At 39.4% G+C, this 17757-nt stretch overlaps 1 protein-coding gene across 1 annotated transcript in view; it reads right to left on the minus strand.

Annotated features, from left to right (window-relative positions):
• cdh23 (cadherin-related 23) overlaps positions 1 to 17757 on the minus strand; it is a 311828-nt gene that overhangs the window by 146260 nt on the left and 147811 nt on the right. The window lies entirely within an intron of this gene.

The following is a 17757-nucleotide window of genomic DNA, read 5'->3' on the forward strand; positions in this document are numbered from 1 at the left end:
ACGTTTTTTAAAGCGGCTGCTGCCGCCGCGGTACGAGGCAGCAATGACGTAGAGGTGCTTCGGTGAACGTCACACCAGAGCCCGCCCACAAGTCCATCACAACCCCCGTCCGCAAAAACACGTAGAGTACCTCACAAGCGCTTTATATTAACATGCATAATGTACTATAAAAGGTAGGGAAAAATACAGTTCCATCATCAAAATAATCCCCCTAGAAAATAAGTTTCAATGGTTGGTTCCACAATTTTTCTCCCAGTTGTCTTTGTACAGGTAGAGCCGTGCTGTAGAGCTCAGGATATTCCAACACCAACATTATGAGCTCCTCCATTGTTTGCTTTGACCTGCGAAGCCTGCTATTTCCAGGTTCCCTCCCTCCTTCGATGTGATTGGCTGCTGCCAGGCGGCTGCCGCTAGAAAGTTCAACACGCTGAACTCTGAGCGACAGGGCAAAATCTGTGCACGTTCACGTGGGCGGCAACCACTTCTGGGTCCTACCGCTGCGGTTAAAAGCGCTTCCCGTCTGCTGCCCTTCCCTCATCAAAATGACTGGAGGCAGTGTGTCCAACTCAGTTTCTCTAACAGACTTTACTGAGGCTTAAAAAGTAGACAAACTATTCAACTGTTAAGGCTGAAGTCACTTTTATGCTATCTTTGACAGATTTTTAATAATCACTGTTAAAGTTTGATTATTTTTGGCTCTCAGAATTTGAAAGACAGGAGTTGGAGGCATTAAGGACCATATCAATAGTCCAGATACAGACCAGGATTTGAATCCCTGACCTCCTAAACTAAAGTCAGCGGTGTAAACCACTGCTCCATCCATCCGCCCTTGATTAAGACTGGCCCCTAAAGGTGGCCGAGAATACCGAAGATAAGGTGCTGAGAATGTGTGACTCTGTTGCACCAAACCTCCGTCCACTAACGGGCGTTTGGCGAGGAAACGTAACAAGGCTCTGACTGCTGATGGAGCGTGTTTCAGGTGATCTGTCAGGATGGCGAGATTAGACCCTCAGGAGGTCAGCTCTCACAAACACAGCCTGAATAACGGCACACTCTCTATTCATTGGATATTCATAGTGAGAGCCGCTGCAGTGTTTCAGCTCTGATCCTATGGAGATTAGAGATACGTGTGAGCGTGCAGCGCTAACAGGCACAGTGTGACTCCACCATGTGAGACTTCAGGGGGATTCGCCACGCTCGCACATTACCGCCAGAAGTGGACTGGAAAATGAGAAAGCACGCCGTGATTGTGTCTAATGCAAACACACAAACATGCCTGCACACACAGCCATTATCTGCTGAAGGTGCAAAAATTCATTCATGTATGCAATTCATTCAGGATCGTTAATATATTAAAAATGTAAACAGGTTCTAGTAAAATTAGATTATATAGATCCTGGTTTAGAAGTCCCTGAAAACCAGTTCTAGTTATGGGAGCCAAAACCCAATGGTCAGTAAGATACACTTATAATGTAGGACATTCATGAAAAATTCATACATTATAACAATATGAAATAAACTAAAGATGTACATAAGTGTGTGTTCAGGCTCTTCCTTGACACTCCATCATCATTTGAGAATAACCAAACATGCTTTAGATTATGGCTTTTTAATTGTTTAAGGCACAAAACAAAAAAGCATGCTTTTACATCTGTTTTCTAACCTACCATCATTAAAACTTCTTTTGGCTTGTTTTCTCCCAAATGGGGGCGTGGTCCATTGGAAAGCAGGAAGTGATGCTGCACTGCTCTTAAAGGGGACATATTTTACCCTTTTAAGACAAGTTTATATTGTTCTCAGAGGCCCCCAAAACACGCCTGTGAAGTTTGTTGCTGAAAAAACACTCCAGTATTGGATTTTTGCATGTCTAAAAACCTCTCTGTTTCAGCCCTGCTCGGGACGAGTGTGTTTCTGTGTCTGTGGCTTTAAATCTTAATGAGCTGCTGGACTAACCCCTTGACTCCGCCTTCTCAGGAAATGGATGCGGCTCTCCTGAGGAGGGCGGAACATTCTTCCAAGAGGGGAGGGCCAACCAAACCTGTGGGTGGGGCTAACTCCTCATATGACATTAGGGGAAAATCTGAGAACAGCTTGTTTCGGCACACATTTTCTGAGAGGCGCGCGGGGGGTGGGGGTTGTTGTCATTAACAGTCTCTGTGATAACGTAGACATTTAACTGCTAAATGGAGACCCCACCAATCAGAGTCTGTGGGATCCTCAGTAATCAATAACTTTACTATATATTTAAAGGATGACATCATCTTCAAAGATGGAGGACAGAATGTTTTATAAACTTGAAATGATATCATCTTCAAAAGCAAGGACAGAATGTTGTATATACTTTAAATGAGGACATCATCTTTAAAGGCATGGACAGAACATTTTACAAACTTTAAATGATGACATCGTCTTCAAAGGCAAGGACAGAATGTTTTATAACCGATAAAAGATTACATCATCTTCGCAGGCAAGGATGGAACATTTTACAAACTTTAAAGGGGCAGTGTGTAAAATTGGGAATATCAACATCTAAACAGTCAATTCTAGAATGTGATGCTCATTTATCTTGTGATAACTATGGCAACTAGTGGAATATATTTTTTAAGAAAGTGAATTTTTTATTTGGTTCCTTCTTTTGTGCCAGAGAAACAAAATCTAAAAACCACGGTGGCAGCATCCAGGGAGGGGACCCTCCTTAAGTATGAATAGAAGGTTTAACTGGACTAAAATACAAGTAACATAAATTACTGTATTCAATTGATCAACACCAATTTGGATAAACCTACTTATAAATATTATGTTTCATTTTTCTAAGTGTGTTCTGCTTCATGCTACTATGCTAAATATTATACACTGCACCTTTAATGGATAACATCATCTTCAAAGGCAAGGGCGGAATGTTTTATAAACTTCAAAGGCAAGGATGAATGGTTTATAGACTCCAAGGAAGACATCATTTTCAAAGGTAAAGATGGAATGTTGTATAAACTTCAAAAGATGACATCTTCTTCAAAGGCAAGGATGTAATGTTTTATAAGCTAAGTAGGTTCTAAGTGTGTTCTGATTCATGCTACTATGCCAAATACTACACACTGCGCATTTAAAGGATGACATTATCTTTAAAGGCAAGGGTGGAATGTTTTATAGACTTGAAAGGATGATATCTTCTTCAAAGGCAAAGATGAAATGTTTAATAAGCTAAGTAAATTCTAAGTGTGTTCTGCTTCATGCTACTATGCTTAATATTATACACTGCACCTTTAATGGATAACATCATCTTCAAAGGCAAGGGCAGAATGTTTTATAAACTTTAAAGGATGACATCATCTTCAAAGGCAAGGATGGAAATGTTGTATAATCTTTAAATGATGGCACCATCTTCAAAGGAAGGAATGGAATGTTGGTAAAGCTGGAGATATTCAGGGCTTTTCTCTACATTTCTTCCAAATTGTCTGCCATAGCTGACAAATGTTTGAAAGTGGGTGGAACTGTAGAGTGAGGGAAATCCTAAATCAGGGCTGATTTTTGGCATTGCTGTTTCTCCTGTGGGTCTCACAACAGCTCAGCTTGTCTCAGATCCTAGTCTGGGGGTTTTAAGAAAAAAGGATCCAGAGGTGTAAATGAACGGCCATCGAGGAATGAAAGCTTTGCTGTTACCTTATTTTAACGCCAGTGTTAAGAACAACAAGGTTAAGAAGATTCACTGAGAACATTTATCTGACGGAGCTTAAAAAAGCACAGACATACCTGTGCAGATGTGTATAGTTCAGTGTTATTATGTGTAATGGGTTTGGTTGTGTCATTGTGTGTAGTTACGTGAAGTGTAGTTGTGTGATTCTCCAGGAGAAGGAGAAACCTGGCGTGTTTGTGATGTGTGGCGTTGAATCGGACGCCGACAGGTTGGAGACAATGCCTGTGTGCGAGCGTCGAGGAGTTCGGGGTGTAATCGCCGTGTCTAAACCACTGACGAGTGTTTTCTGCTGTTTGTGACACGGCGGGGGCGACTCGACGTACGAGTAATGTGAGGCGGCACGCAGCCAACGCCGCAGGGCGAGGGGGGGGTTTCTGTGTACTTTACTAAATGTACACAAATTAGTGTCACTTCTGAGGATTATACGCCTCCGGGCACATCAGGACGAAGACGGCGAGGATGAGGAGGAGGAGGAGGTTCACTGTGTCTGTCTCCAGATTAAATGAAGCTCCTCTCACACGGCGAGCACGCTCATGTGTGTGAGATAATGGCCCTGTGGCGTGATGCCGTTGGCAGACGAGCTGCATTTCATGAATACTGAAACAGCTCCATCAGAAGTTTCTCTTCAAACACGTTCAAGGACAAAAAAATCACACAGAGCACGCCGGTGTTAGAGTGAGTCCAACAGCTGATCCAGTTTGGTACTGAGGATGACCTGGATCCTCAGCAGGTCATCCTGCAGACCAGCATCAGGTCATGGTCCTGGTGACACAGTGGAGTCAGCATCTTTGAATAGAGAGCAGCTCTAGTAGGAATCCCGTTTTCACCAAGCAGCAGCCTCGATGTTAAAAATGAAGCAATGAAGTTAGAAAAGTTTTGAGTTCTTGATAGGGCTCTCAAGATTAATCGCGATCAATTAAGGCCCATAATTAGTGCATTACTTTTTAAAAATCCTGATCAATTTCATGCTTTATTTGCCCTTCAGCACGCTTTGGTTAAAGCTTATTTCTGCCTGTGCATGCAAAGAATCTAGAGAATAGAGGGCTCGCCCACTTTGCTGAATGCTTCACCAAACAGACAGGAGCATGATGTTACATCAGTGATACTCTACGCATGGCTATGGAGCCACATGTTTTGTGTTGATTTGTGGCTCTTGTTCCCCAGAAAACCTTAAAAATGGAAACTTTGACCTCAGAAATTATCCATTGCAAGTCACATTAATCACTTTGTTTCTCTACACTTATACAGTTGGCTTTAATTTTCCACCTTATTTTTTCTCTGTAGATTCATTGCCCTGATTTGCAACATACCCCCCCCCTTTATAAAATAATAATAATAATTCATCAGACTTTTTTACTACATCTTTTTGCCACTTTTATACTTTTTTTTTGGCCCATTTTCATCAGTTTTAGCCACTTTTATACTGCTTTTTTTTGTGCAATTTTCCCCCTTTTTTCCCCACTTTTTGCCCTTTTAAGCTGCCTTTAGCCCTTAAGTGCAACTCCTCCCCATGTTACCACCTTTTTACAGCTTTTTTGCCTATTTTAGTCACTTTTACTCATCTTTTGCCGCATTTTTACAGCTTTTTGACCACCTGTAACTCCATTTTTTGTTACTTTGCACCCATTTTTGCCATTTTTCATCCAGTTTTGTCCATTGCATACCTATTTTACCCCTTTTTTCACCCAGTTTTTTTCCAATTTTTTGCTGCTTTATGCCACCTTCCACTTACTTTTATTGCCACTTTAACCCATTTTTGCCACTTTTCACCATTCAGATCAGTGTTACTCAACCCTACTCATTCTAGGAGCCAAATTTTTGAAAAATGCCTTGACTAGAGCCACAATCTAAGTGGTGAAAAGTGGCAAAAACAGCTTGAAGTAGTAATAACAATAAGTTAAAGGTGGCAAAAATGGTCATAAAGCAACACAAATGGGTGAAACTGGGGAGGAAAAGGGTCAGAAAGTAGCAAAAATGGGTGAGAAGTGACAAAAAAAAAATGAGTTACAGGTAGCAAAAAATGGTCCAAAGTGACAAAAAAAGGAGTGAACGTTGAGGTTTACATTGGTTTAGATTGTGGCTCTTGCAACGGCATTTTTCACCCTTTTGGCTCTTTGGTTGAACAGGGTTGAGTAACACTGTGTTAGAGAGTCTTAGAGATGCTGTTTTATCAGATCTGTCAACAGAATCTGTGTTTATAACATTCTTCTACTGATGAATCTTTCCACATCCACAGAATAAGTCACTACAAAGATAAACACAGTGCAAAAAGAACAGTTGAGCATTTCTTTGGTGTTAAAATGTCAAGGATCTTTCCAGAAGTCTGGTTCCAGAGCCGGTGCTGTGCATGGAGGAAAGCTATGACTAGTTGGTAATGCTCCAACTCCTGCACCCCTGCCTTCCCTGCCAGAGGTGGTTTCCATGTCCCAAAAACAGTCTGCACTGCTGGGAGTCAGTACCCCCCCCCACCAGGCCCCATGGAGAGAAGCCCGGCCTCCAGAGACTACTACTACTACCTTTAACTCTCTTTAAGGAGGCTGGAATCGGATTAGGGGTAAAAGCTAACAAAAGAACTGAGTCTTTGATTGGCCAGGCGTCGTTAGCGTCCTCAGAGCTCACAGTTCCAGCTGATATGATCCTGAATCAGGTCAGAGGCTGAATATTGATCGATGGATCACTAATCTCCAGGTCTCAGTGAAAATAATCAAACTGAGAGTTATTGATCGCTGGCTTTGATCTGAGCTCCACACGTCACATTTCCTCTGTTACAGAGAACCAGCCAGGCGGACTGTCCTCTTTAATCTGTGGTTGAGCTAGAACACGTATGAGAACGTCTGAGGTTCTAACAGCAGACACAGAAGTATGGATCCAGCCTCTGAGTGTTCTCAGGCTGTTGGTGCACACCTCTGTGCTCTCAGACTCACACCTGTCTCAGTAAAAATGACCTCTGACACAAGGAGATGTTCTCAATCAGAAACTGATGTTAGTGATCATCTCTCACGACCAGCTTTGACCTCTTTTTTCTGCACTGCGATTACAGCTGACTGCAAACTAGAGTCTAGGCTCTGGACCCCATAGCTGTCTTAATGCTCATTCATGTTCTATAGAGCCCAGCATCATCAGTCAGTCATTATCCAATCAGTACTGTGCCTTTAAACCACATACTGTACAGTCCACCACTAGGGGGCGCAAAATCAACAATAAAAAACAATAACAGACGACGGTGAGTAGAGACACACTACCCAACCTGCTCAGCTCTGCTAACATCATTTTTTAAACTGAGGACCTCTCTCCGTACGGTGTTTTTACTAAACTAACATTTTGGTTTCATGGATGAATTTTCATAACGAGGGAGAAAAGCTGTTAAAAGTGGCTTTAATGCTAAAAGCTACTTGCAGAGCATTCTGGGATTGCTCCCAGCATTACACTTCTTTACTTACAGCAAAAACAAACAAAAATCAATATTCTGTTATTATGTTTCTACCATTCTAATTTTATCAGTCCCCTAAAGTAAAAAGACATTGTTGTTATTTAATGTTAAACCATGAAGTCAACTAAAACATGGTGATTTGACATTCCAAACGTTCATCCAAAGAAATTTTGTTAAACCAGACCATACAGGATTGTAGGTGATATTCCTGGACCATACAGGTTATTAACAAACATTAACTGAGTTTAAAATTTTAAAATAAAGTATTTACAAAACATTATTTTACAGGATAAAACAACTGAAGTAAGAACTGCCTTCATACTGGAACTTTAAAATTCCATATATTCCAGCTTTAAAATGTGTAAAATTGTACCTTTAAACTCTACATACTGGACTCTTAAAATCATATATATTGTCCATTTTAAAATCCTACATATTCATCATTTAAATTCTACATACCAAAACTTTTAAATTCTCTAAATTCAACTATTAATTTCTACATTTTATACTTTTAAAATTCTAGGTGTTATACCTTTAAAAGTCTACATATTATATCTTAAAAATTCTATGTATTATGCCTTTAAAATTGTACATATCATACCTTTACAACTGTACACATACTACCTTTAAACTTCGACAGATAATACCTTAAATATTCTATGTGTTAAACCTTTAAAACTCTATGTATTATAACTTTAAAATTCTATGTATTATACCTGTAAAACTCTACCTATTAAACCTTTAATATTCAATGTATTATACCATAAAAATTCTACGTACTATACCTTTAAAATTCTACCTAGAAAACCTTTAATATTTTATGTATTATACCTTAAAAATTCTATGTATTATAGCTTTAAAATTCTACGTATTATACCTTTAAATTTGACTTATTTTACCTTTAAAATTGTATGTATTATACCTTTAAATTCTTTGATTATACCTTTAAAACTCTGTGTATTATACCTTTAAAACTCTATGTACTATACCTTTTAAATTCTATGTATTATACCTTTAAAACTGTGTATTACACCTTTAAAACTGTGTATTATACCTTTAAAACTGTGTATTATACCTTTAAAATTCTACCTATTAAACCTTTAAAATTCTATGTATTATACCTTTAAAATTCTACATATTATCCCTTTGATAATCTAGGTATTAGAGGTTTAATGACGATCTACTGCAGTAATTTAGAGCATAGATTCCTAACTGAATGTCTCATGTAGACGTCCAGAATGAATAATTGCTCCTGGATCAGGTTTTGATGTTATAAGTGAACCAAAGATCTCTGAGATACTCAGAGAAAGCCCTCGGTGTGAGACAGGAATCACTCAGGTGTGTGTTTAGTTTCTAACACACCTGTAGAGCCGACCTGGCTCCGTGTTGCATTCACTGTCCCTGGGTCTATCTCTGCTCTTCAGAGATTACACCGCGGCGCTCTGCACGGAGCCTCAGAGCGTCTAATTGAAACCGTGCAGAAATCCAGACGGTGACAAAGAAAGCTCTCTGCAGAGAAGCAGGTATTAGCCCGGTCCGTATTACAGCAGGAAGCTGATAGCAGTTAGCCCATATGGAGCCTGAGCATCGAGCTGTGACGCTCCACGGATACAACAGGAAGTAATCTGATTTACCGCTTTATCAGCATGACCAGGTGTAGACGGAGCATGCCGACCACAGGGAACTTTTTTAGAAAGAGACAGAGACGGCGCCTGTCTGAGAGGGTCTGATCAGCACATTTAAACCAGGGCTATCAACAATTAATACTCCTAAATGTTTTACAATCTGAAATCTCCTTTATTTAAGTGAGTCATAGCAGAACTTTTTGATCAACATGACACTCAAAATCACCTTTATTTTGATCAGTACTGGGACCAACACTATCAAACAGGATCGCCTTCTTTGTATCGGCATCGAGAACATTTATCAAATTTAAACGATCATAATGCTTGGACACTGAACACTGTGAAAACAAAAGAAAAATTAAAATGCAAATATTCAGTACATAAAGATAAAGAATGTGATGCCATATGGATGAACATGATACAGTGCCCTCTTTGATGTCTCTATAAACATCATAAAGTGGCCTCTATGATGTATCTATAAAAATGATAATGTGCCCTCTTTGATGTCTCTATAAACATAAGAAAGTGGCCTCTAAAATGTTTCTATCAACATGATGAAGTGTCCTGTTTGATGTCTCTATAAACATCATAAAGTGACCTCTATGATGCCTTTATAAACATGGTTAAGTGCCCTCTTTAATGTCTCTATAAACATGATAAAGTGCTCTATTTGATGTTTCTATAACCATGATAAAGTGCCCCCTACGATGTCTCTATAAACATGATAAAGTGCCTTCTAGCATGTCTCTGTAAACATGATACAGTTCCCTCTATGATGTCTTTATAAACATGATAAAATGCCCTCTAGGGTGTCTTATAAACATGATAAAGTGCCCTCTATGATGTCTCTATGATCATGATAAAGTGCCCTCTATGATGTCTCTATAAACATGATAAAGTGGCCTCTTTGATGTATCTATAAACATGACAAAGTGCCCTCTTTGATTTCTCTATAAACATGATAAAGTGCCCTCTATGATGTCTCTATAAACATGATAAAGTGCCCTCTTTGATGTCTCTATAAACATGATAAAGTGCCCTCTTCGATGTCTCTATAAACATGATAAAGTGCCATCTTTTATGTCTCTATAAACATGATAAAGTGCTCTCTTTGATGTATCTATAAACATGATAAAGTGCTCTCTTTGATGTATCTATAAACATGATAAAGTGCTCTCTTTGATGTCTCTATAAAAATGATAAAGTGCCCTTTTTTGATGCCTTTATAAATGTGATACAGGTCACTGGAGCCATTTTAATGGATGCCAACAGCACTACATTACCCACAATTCCAGAGTGTCCCAACCAAATCTTTAACTGATGGAGCATGATTTCCAGCTGTGGGCTGCTACGAGTGAATTAAAGTTTTTAAAATGATCAAGATGAGGCAATCTCTTACTGTAGTGATTAACTGTATCAAAAAGTAGGTTTCTCATGCCAAATATATTAAAGAACGTGTGTCAGGTTAACGTAGGATGGATCAAATCTGAATAAAATCTGTTAGCAGTGCTCCATCCTCAGAGGAGACTCTCACAGAGCAGGATCTCTGAGTAGAACTCAAACTTCTGCAGAGATCTGTATCCATCATTCTGCTCCAGTTGTTGTTAATGAAAACCTACAGCAGTGAAGCAGGACGACTCGGACCCGGACTCGTCTGTCTGTTACTGTTTCTCTACTTTAAACACAGATGAGTTAATGAAAAGGAAGAAGGATCCAAAGAAGAGACGAGAGATGGTAACAGCTTAAGACGGATTATGGGAGCTGGAGTGTGACAATAGAGATAGAAAGAGAGAAAAACAGACGGTGATATAAAGATGGAGGGTTTACACCGTCATTACAGCAGAGAGGAGGCTCACATTTACATCAGTTTAACTCTCAACACACCGTCTGCCTACCACACGGAGATAAAGCTTATGTTTACGGGGTTATAAATTAGATATATTCTATATAAAAGATTTTTAAAATCTTAATGTAACTCTATCACACACAAAAGACAAAGATATATACCAGCAATCAACGGACTGCCCTTGGTTTGCAACTGTTTGGCAAAAATGGAGGGAAAAAGACCGAAACATTCCCAGCATCAGCGACATTCCATCCTGTTCCTTTGAAGATGATGTTACCATTTAATACCTGCTATTGGCTTTAGAAAAATGACATCATCAAAGTTTAGGAAACATTCCATCTTTACCTTTAAATATGCCATCATCCAAGCTTATACAACATTCCATCCTTGCCTTATATATGACATCTTCAAAGCTAAGAAAACATTCCATTCTTGCATTTAAAGATAATGTCATCAAAGCTTATACAACATTCTATTCTTGCTTTTAAATATGAGATCACAAAGCTTATAAAACATATCACCCTCACCTTTAAAGATGACATCAAAGCTTATAAAATATCCCATCCTTGCCTTTAAAGATAACTTCATCAGAATTTAGAAAACATTCCATTCTTGCCATTAAAGTTGATGTTATCAAAGCTTTTAAAAATATATTCTTGTTATAAATAATGTCATCAAAGCTTATAAAAAATTCTTTCTTTGCTTTTGGAGTATCATCAGAGCTTAGAACATTCCAATCTTGCCTTTAAAAACTAGTCAAAGCTTAATAAATCATTCCATCCTTGCCTTTAAAGATTATGAAATTAAAACTCAGAAAAAATACTATCTACTCCTTTAAAAGTGACATCATCAAAGCTTATAAAACCTTTCATCCTCCACTTGAAGATGATGTCACAAAAACTTGTAAAACCTTCCATCCTTGCCCATAAATGTGACATCTTAAAACATGATGTCATTCAATCCTTGTCTTAAAAATGACGATTTCCTTGCTTATAAATGATTCCATCCTTGCTTTTAAATAACGCGCCAAAACTTATAAAATATCTAATCATTGACTTTTCAGATATGATCAAAGCTTACAAACATGCCATCTTTGCCTTCATCAATGCTTGTAAAACATTGCATCCCTGCCTTTCAAGATGACACCATTACAGCTTATAAACTCTTCCATCTCTGCCCTTAAAGATGTCAAAGATTATGACACATTCCATTTTTGCCTTTTAATATGTCAGAGTTTATAAAACATTCCATCCCTGCCTTTCAAGATGACACCATTACAGCTTATAAACTCTTCCATCTCTGCCCTTAAAGATGTCAAAGATTATGACACATTCCATTTTTGCCTTTTAATATGTCAGAGTTTATAAAACATTCCATCCCTGCCTTTCAAGATGACACCATTACAGCTTATAAACTCTTCCATCTCTGCCCTTAAAGATGTCAAAGATTATGACACATTCCATTTTTGCCTTTTAATATGTCAGAGTTTATAAAACATTCCATCCCTGCCTTTCAAGATGACTTCATTACAGCTTATACACCATTCCATATAATAGCCCTTAAGGATGTCAAAGCTTGTGAAACATTCCATCCTTGCCTTTTAATATGTCAGAACTTATAGAACATTCCATCCTTGCTTTGACAATGACATCTTCCAAGCTTATAAAAATTCCTTCTTTGCCTGTAAAGATGATGTCTACAAAGCTTGTACAGCATTCCTTCCTTGCCAGTAAAGATAACATATTTAGAGCTTCAGAAAACATTCCTTCCTTTCCTATAAAGATGATGTCATCAAAGCTAATAAAACATTTACCCCTTGCCTGCAAACATGATGCCATCAGAGCAAGTAAAACATTCCATCCTTAACTGTAAAGATGATGTCATGGAAGCTTATGACACATTCCATCCTTGCCTGGAAAAATTACATCTTCAACGCTAGTAAAATATTACTTCTTTGCCTGTAAAAATGATGTCATCAAGCTAATAAAACATTCATTCCTTGCCTGGAAAAATTACATCTTCAACGCTAGTAATATATTACTTCCTTGCCTGTAAGGATGATGTCATCATAGCTTCTAAAACATTCTATTCCTGCCTGTAAAGATGATGTCATCATAGCTTTTAAAACATTCCATCCTTTCCTTTCCATGCAGGCCAGTCTAGAAGAGCACTGTGAGTCAAACTCAGCACATCCTCATATTTGAAGGTGTCTCTAGGCCAGGTGGAACTTGGGAAAATAAAAACATCCTTAGGCCCCTTGGAGCCTGGGGCCCCTAGCCAATCATCTACCTCTGCTAACTGCCTGAGGATGAGTTGTAAAGTGTTGGATTACTGCAGGTCAGTTCCACTTGTCGGCCTCCATACTGATGCTCTCTCTCCATGTCTGAGTCTGCAGGTCACGGATTGGTTAATATTGAGGTGAATAATGAGAGCAGTGGGTCTGAGGTCCAATCAGGGATCAATCAGATCCTTTGGATCAGGATTTACCACCAGACCTCCCAGATATCACCATCCTAACTGATATCAGCATCATGGCAAACAATACGTGCATCCCTGCAGCAGATCCACCGTGATCTTATCGCCGAGTCTCAGATCTGCGCTCTGATTGGAGGAGAGGGAGGAAATCCTCGTCTTCAGTCCCTCAATCATTAGCATAAATCACCACCGCAATTAAAACCTCGTTTATCTTAATTACACGACTAATGAGACGAGTCCCGCAGGAGAGAGACGCAGGAGAGAGGACGCCCGGGGCCACGGGACGCTCGAACACCGCCACACAAACACCAACACAATCTGATCCTCCTGCAGCTCTGAGCGTAGATACACAGACTGGTGCATGGGTACACATGTAGAGAACAACCTCCTCCCCCTCCTCCACCCTTCAGCTCCGCTTATCTATCAGACTTATAATGATTTTATCGTCTCCACCCGCTCAGAGCGCGCCGATAACTCTTCATTCTGCAGCGACTGGGAATACATCGCAACACCTAATTAATGTCTTTTTAATGCTCCTCTCCTCTAGAGCCTCACGCAGCCCTTCAACTCTGCTGCACAAACACAACAGCACAAGAAATACACAACAAATACACAACACACACACACAAATACACAACAGCGACACAGAGAAGCACACAGAGTGGGCCAGCATGTGGCAGCTGCAGTAACTAAGACTGAGAGTCACACCAACAACTTTCCTGCTGATCTCTCTGAGCTCCGTCCGCTCTAATCCACGTTTGTTTCAACGCTACGGTGGCCCTGGTGGACACTAGCAAAAACATTTACTGACAGGAAAAACATTTTAAATAAAACATCATTAAATGAATGGAAAAAAAATAATTATTTGATGACCCACAAATGTTCTGAATGAAGCACAGAACCAACTGCTGGAACACAAAAGTATTTCAGGAATTAAAAAATGAATATTTTTGGGTCCCATAGGGGAATATTTTTTCTTTTAATGTATTTTTGTTTCTTGTTTTTTTCTTTAAATATTTGTGCATTAAATAAAATAATTTAAAAAAGTTTTTATTTCACACAATTTTTAAGGCATTTCATGACTACCTATAGATTTGTGGATTTTTTTTTTTTTTTATCACAGTTTAACTTTCAATGCTGATTAATATTTTTGAATTTCATTTAAATTTTTCAAACTTAATACAATATTTCTTTTTTTTTTCTAAGATTTATTTTTGGGCCTTTTCATGCCTTTATTTGATAGAGGAAGGACAGTGGACAGACTCGGAAACAGGGAAGAAAGTGGGGAGAGACATGCGGTAAAGGGCCACAGGCTGGACCCAAACCCAGGCCGCCCACGCACATGGGTAGCGCCCCAAACCACTCGGCCAACCGCGCCCCCAGTATTTCTTTTTTCCTTTTTTTTTTAATCCAATAAAATTGTTTTCTATCTAAAGTCAATTCTCTCTTTGCTGTTCACTAAAGGGCTCTCAAACGACTACATTTTTAATCACAATTATGGTCCCAATTTTAAAATGCCTCAAATTGTATTAAAAAAAACCCTTTCATGTCATTTTTATGAATTTTAGTTTTGATCTACCTGCTTTTTATTATTATTTTTATCTATTTTTTGACTTGTTCACAGAGCTGCGCTCTGATGATAATAATAACAATAATAATAATAATGATAATAATTATTATCATTATTATTATTATAGAAATAACAACAACAATAATACCAAAAATACTAATGATAATAATAATAAAAATAAAATAATATAATAAGGATTAATATCAAGGACAACAACAACATCAATAACAATAATAATAAAAATAAAAAATAATAACAGTGGTCTTGTTATTACTATGATATCATTATATTACTATTTTTATTATCAATCTTTTATTATTCTCGATCTTGTTGTTGTTGTTGTTGATGTTATTACAATTATATTATTATTTTCATAAATATTATTTTTAATATAATCATTATTATCATCATTATTATTTTATTATTATATCATTTAATTATTATATTCTAATTATTATTATTTTATTATCATTATTATTTTGCAAGGAGCAGCGTTGGACTTATTTTAGATCTCTGTGGCTGCAGAGAGACGCTGATGTTGATTAACTGGGGATAATAAACTGGAGATTAATGAGATTAAAAATGATTAATGAGTCATTTTTAACCTTAATTAATCATGATTAATGCATTAGTGTTGACAGATCTCACATTAACTTTTTGGGTTTGACTAAATATTTCTGGGGTTATCAAATGTTTTTTTGCATTTGTCCTTCAGGGCCACCGTACATCCTGTTAGTACACATTACAACACTCTGTAATAATTCATGAGCACACACTGAAGGGTCATATTCCCGCGTGGAGCAGCGAGGTCAGGCAGTGACTCAGCAGATGGCTTCAACAATGAACACCTCCATCACCCCAAACTCCCATGATGCACCTGGCTGATCAAGCAGGGCCAGCCCTTATCAGCCAGCTGGCAGCAGCAGAACCTCGATGTCCTTCCATCAGGAGCCGAGCGGGGCCACGCAGAGTTTACAGCGCGCTCACAGGGCCGTAATCTGCTGTTTATGCTCGCTGATCGATGTTTCTGAAGGATCCTTCAGGGATTACTCGTCCTTCAGGACTCGAACGGTGATTGTAGAGAAATAAAAACAGCCTGAGGGCCGATTAAAGCCGAGGTACAGCTGTGCCAAGTCAAACAGTGAGTGTTAGAGCGTTTAACGTGGAGAGGAACAGGAAGTTCACTGAGAGAAGAAGAACGCTCTGAGGGAGGAACGGGACGAGTCTGGTTCTGACGGGAACAAGAGGGAAATAAAGGAGTACAGAACATCCCAGCATTTATATAACCACAGTTCCAAAAAAGATGGGGCGCTGTGAAAATGTAAATATAAACAGAAGTCTCTGATTGTCAAAGCTCATAAACCCATATTTGAGTCACAAAAACAGCATATCAGATGTTGAAACTGAGATATTTTAACATTTAATGAAAAATATTAGCTCATTTTGGATCTGATGGCAGCAGCACATCTCAAAAAAGTAGGGACGGGGGCAACAAAAGGCCCTTTTATTTACATTTTACACAGCGTCCTAACTTTTCTGGAACTGGGGTTGTAGGATGCAGCCAGCTTTTTTAGGTGAGAGCACAGGTATTTAATGTGTGTCTAATACAGCATGTCTCTGTCCATGTAGGGGGAACAGGTGTGCCCAGGTGTGACTCACCTGTCTGCTCATCATTAACGATGGGCTCCTGGGGCTTTAACACTAATTACTCATGCCTTTCCTCCTATTATCACCCAGAGCTGCTGACTGAAGTTTCCTCAAACGTCCTGGAGTGTTTGGACTCATGTCTGTATTTTCATGTAATTCCAGATAAACTTTATTAAAGATAATCGTCTAATAATGACAGTCTACACGTGGACCAGGACCAAGATGTAACTTGGATCCTTTACTGAACATTAATCTGTTCGAGTTTTTCAAATCCTCCTCCTGGCAGACCGACAAACACTCTGACGGCACAAACATCTCAGAGCTGGCACCAGAACAGCTCGGATCATGGTTAATAAAAAAGGAAAACATGGTTTTTATAACCTTATCTGCTTCCTGCAAACTGGAGCTTCATTAAAAATCCCTGCTGAGGGAACGTCAAGCCGATGTTTGGAGGACTAGGGCGGCTCTGTAATATCATTGGTCGCCTGTGAGGTCACATGATTGGTCGATGGATTTTTAATTCAGAGGTTTAGACGTGACTATCGGTGTGTTGGTGTTAATCAAGACAACAGCTGGGACAGATGGGTTTAGACCTGGCAGTTTAATCATAAATAACCCTCAGAGTTCAGGTTTATTTAACCTCTACTGCCCTGTCACAGGACTAGTTTTACCTGAAGACCTCTGGGAGTTTCTAACAGTCATGGAGGACGTCTGTAAATCCATCATGGCTGCAACCTACATGGCAAAAATTCCAGACCAGATTTCAGCTCACACACAGAGGTCCATGAGTTATTTTATCTATTTAGATTTATTTAAAGGGGACATATTACGCAAAATCCCCCGGTCTGTCCACAATCCCCTCAAGTACTAGAAGAACTCCCCCTCCCCCTTTCTCCACCTTTCAGAAAATGTGTGCTGAAACAAGCTGTTCTCAGATTTTCCCCTCATGGGGAGTTAGCCCCGCCCCCAGGTTCAGTTGGCCCTCCCCACTTGGAGTAAAGTTCCACCCTCCTCTCAGCTGGCTGCTGTGTCTACTTGTGCTGCACGCGCTCTTTGGCGCCCCTTCGTTTGCAAACAAAGAATTGCACCTTTAACAGCTTTTCTCCCTCAAGCCTGATTTATGCTTCTGCGTCGCGCCGACGGCGTAGGTTCGCCGTCAACGCGACGCCGTCGTTGACCATTCAAAGTTCTGTGTCGAGGGAACGCGTTGCTCTGCAATTCACCGCCATGTCACTAGGGGGCGTGGCTGTGTGTGTGTGTGTGTGGTTTCACGCCCGAATCCTTGTTTATCTTCCGGTCATGGCGACCGAGGTCGAGTGGGTGTGTTTGGAGTTGGAGCTCATCAATATTGATGGACAAATTGTTTTGTTGCGAATGTTGAAGCGCAGGCGACAGGGAAGATGTTTGTGGAGGTGGTCTGTACGACCACGAAACGAGTCGAGGCTGAGAACGGGTGAATTTACCACACTGGTT

The sequence above is a fragment of the Cheilinus undulatus genome, linkage group 6 (genome assembly GCF_018320785.1).
Source record: "Cheilinus undulatus linkage group 6, ASM1832078v1, whole genome shotgun sequence".
Taxonomy (NCBI): domain Eukaryota; kingdom Metazoa; phylum Chordata; class Actinopteri; order Labriformes; family Labridae; genus Cheilinus; species Cheilinus undulatus.